Source organism: Hipposideros armiger, unplaced genomic scaffold (genome assembly GCF_001890085.2).
Source record: "Hipposideros armiger isolate ML-2016 unplaced genomic scaffold, ASM189008v1 scaffold_302, whole genome shotgun sequence".
NCBI lineage: Eukaryota > Metazoa > Chordata > Mammalia > Chiroptera > Hipposideridae > Hipposideros > Hipposideros armiger.
This window is the reverse complement of record NW_017731652.1, coordinates 967,611-971,387: the sequence shown is the minus strand read 5'-3', so window position 1 is coordinate 971,387 and position 3,777 is coordinate 967,611.

Genomic DNA, 3,777 nt, shown 5'->3' with positions numbered 1-3,777 from the left:
GGGAGGGGAACAGCGTTGGGGAATTGGGGAAGGGGAACAGACAAGTTGCTGTCCTTTTGTTCTTCAGTCTAGTTGTGGAGGACGTCGCTTCACTGACTCATGTTGGTATTATCATTGCACTCTTCCAGGGTGAGGCAGTTGCTCGCTGGCCATTGGATGGCCGCTCACGGCGACTCTTGGCAGCTCACGCCAGCGGCGGGCCACTCATACTGGCTGCCAGCCACTAAGGTAGCTCACGGCAGCCCACTGCAGCTTCACTGCAGCCTATGCCCGTTGCTGGTGACTCATGGCAGCCCAGCTCCAGGTCAAGCTGTTGTTCAGCATCTTAGCTGTAGAGGGCACAGCATCACTGGCCCTCATGTGGGATTTGAACTGAGGCCCTGCACTCAAAGCTGGGGTTCCAAGCCAGCTCTTAACCAATGCGCCACTCAGCTGGCCTCTCTAATGCTATTTTTGGCAAGTCACTTCTTATTTTTCATTTAGATATCTCACAAAAGAATGTAGGTTCTTTTCACTGTTTTAAACTATTCTCACTGTTTTAAACTATTTCCAGGAGCTAGAAAGGAAAGAAAAGGGTAAAAGCAAACAGACCCAGACGCTCTGAAAGAGAGTGTACCATCTAGACTCGGAATTTCTGTGAGGCCTTAAATGGTTTCACAAAAGCAACTGTGGCCTTTGAAATCAGAAGTTAGTTTTTTGGTTGGCAATATGAGTAGTTCACCCTGAAAACCCACTCTTAATTCCTTAAACAGTCACTATTTTACTATTGGTGCTGGCCTGTACCTCTGACAAGTTAGACAAATTCTCTGGTCCTTAATTTTATCATCTTTAAAAGTGGTTTCAAGACATGATATCATCTCCATTATACATATTTTACTTCCTGGAACATTAGATAAGGAACCAACAGACAGTAGAGGATGCACAGGGCAGGAAGCGTTAAAAGGTATTCCTCACAGTAAATATGAATTAACAGATGTATGCTTTAAAGTACAAATTTACTGAGGGGATAGTTAAAATTTTAGTCATACCTTAATTCAGACTACTTAAATTGATCAGATAATTACATAGTCAAATACCACTAAGTAGAAGCTTTGATAGTAGGGAGAGGAGAAAGAAGAAACTGCAAATGGAAGGTCTAGATGGCGGAAGTATTTTGAGAGATTTCAGGCAGGACGCAGGGGCTGATTATCTGGAGGTCAGGGATACTGAGAGAGTAGAAAGAAATGTGGGAGATTGATAAAGACAAAGTTCAATGCCCTTATAAATTTGCCAAAAATCATGGAGACAACAGATATTTGACTGGTTTGGAAATCTGTACCCTCCATTTTGTCCTATTCATCCCCGTCTTCCCAGGCATCATCCATCCATCAGACAAACAGATTTAGGGGATGTTAACAAGTAGTTCACTGGGTAGAGGTGGGGGGAGGGGATAAAGACAATAAGAGAAAAGTAAATTGTGGTTGAGGAGTTCTGGTAGCACACAAAAGGCAGGGCACACCCCCAGTTCAGCCTAGGGGCTTAAGAGAAAGGCACTCAGACAAATGCAAATGAGCTCATTCTTGACAAAGAGAAAATGATAACATACAAGTAGATTTGATCTGGGAGAAAAATCACTACGTCTTTGTTGAAGTCTGGGAAACAAAATAATAACTACAACACAACAGCTTAAAATTGTATTTAAATAAACTTGTTCTCACATTTTGATGTTTGCCAGATGGGAGCAGGGTTGGGGTGGTGGGTGAAAAAGGGGAAGGGATTAAGAAGTACAAATTGGTAGTTACAAAATCATCATGAGGATGTAAAGCATCAGGAATATAGTTAATAATATTGTAATAACTATGTATGGTGTCAGGTGGTTACTAGACTTATTGGGGTGATCACTTTGAAAGTTATATGAATGTCTAATCACTACGTTGTACACCTGAAACTAATATAATTATTTTATGTCAACTGTAATTGAAAAGTAAAATATTATTTAAAATATAAAATAAAGTGATGTTTAAATAAATAAATTAACAAATTTGTTCTTAAGAACTAAAAAGCACAATAAAAACAAAACTTCATCAGTGAATTTTCTCCTTGAAGTCTAGCATTTTGTCATAAGGTCTTGGCTTTCCTATTTCCTTTCTTTCCTTTGTCCTCTTTTACTTTTTGCTGACCCATTCTTTTTCAGAGCAATATTCATTTTCCTCACATTTTCTTGCACACAAAAATTTCACCTTTTTCCAATCTCTACTTCCAATATCATCTCTGGGTCTCCCTGTGGAGATCCAAGGGCTCACCTAATCATTTGAAAACATTATTTTTAAAACTGTAGTTTTTAGAAAAGTCCCATCCCTTAGTATTAGCGAAGGGGTTCATTTAGTTTTCTCAGTTACATTTTCTCTTTGCAGACAAAACACAATATTTAATTGTGATGCTCTTGGGTGGCTAGTTAGCTCAGGTGTTTAGAGCGCAGGCTCTCAACACCAAGGTTGCCAGTTCGATTCCCACATGGGCCAGTGAGCTGCACCCTCCACAACTAAATTGAAGACAGCAACTTGACGTGAGGCTGAGCTGTGCCCTCCACAACTAGATTGAAAACAGCTATCTGACTTGGAGCTGATGGGTTCTGGAAAAAACACACTGTTCCCAACAAAGTTAAAAAAAAAATGTGATGCTCTTCTATCTCATTCTTCTTGGAAATCACTAAAGTTTTGATACCTTTAGAGTGGGTATTTGCTCCACTGCTTTCTTGTTCAAGGTGTGCCTTTGAATCCTCCCCAGACCTTCCTGGATAGTTAAGTAGTTCGAGGGCCTGCATTTGGAGTAAGGTCTAAGCAAGAAGCACCCTGATGCCTCATTCCAGAGTGTCAGTTGTTCCATTTCCTCTTCCGCCTCATTGTCCCAACTTGCCATCAGAACTAACAAAAAAAACTTCAGTTATATGGATGAATAAAAGAACAACATTCAAAAATCAACAGCTAATTTTAAAATAGCAATATAACCAATTAGGAAGTGTAAAAAAGTACATTCATAATAGTAAAGAATAATAAAATACCAAAGAATAAAGAAAAATAAAATTACTCTATGTAATATTAAGGCTTGCTGCAGAGATACATAATAAAGGCAGTATGGTAGTGGTGGAGGGATAGATGCATAGATCAATGAAAGAAGATAGAGAACACAGACACAGGTGCACACAAATACATACAACTAAAGTGCAAAGACAATTTAAGCAAGGAAGACTAACCATTTCAACAAATGTTCCTGGAGTCATTGGACATCTCGTAGCCAAAGAAATGAACCTTGACCCAAACATACACCTTATACAAAAATTGTCTCAAAATGGGTGAAGGACTTAAATGCAAACTGTAAAGCAATAAAGCTTTTAGGATAGAAACTAGGAGCAATTCCTCACGACCTAGGGTTAGGCGAAGAGTTCTTAGATATGACACCAAAAGCATCGATAAAGGAGAAATTGATAAATTGGATCTTATGAAAATTAAAAAACTTTTACTCTGTGAAAGACCCCATTAACAAGAGGGAAAACAAAACAAGCTACAGATGGCTTGGAGAAATTATTTACAAACCACATATATGACAAAGGACTAGCATTTATAATATAGAACTCTTAAAATTCACAATTAAAAAAACACACAAGCGGGGGCCAGCCGAGTGGCTCAGTTGGTTAAAAGTGCGAGCCTTGGGCTGGCCGAGTGGCACATTGGTTAAGAGCTGGCTTGGGACGCCAGAGGGCCCTGGTTCGGATCCCACATATGAGGGCCAGTGACACTG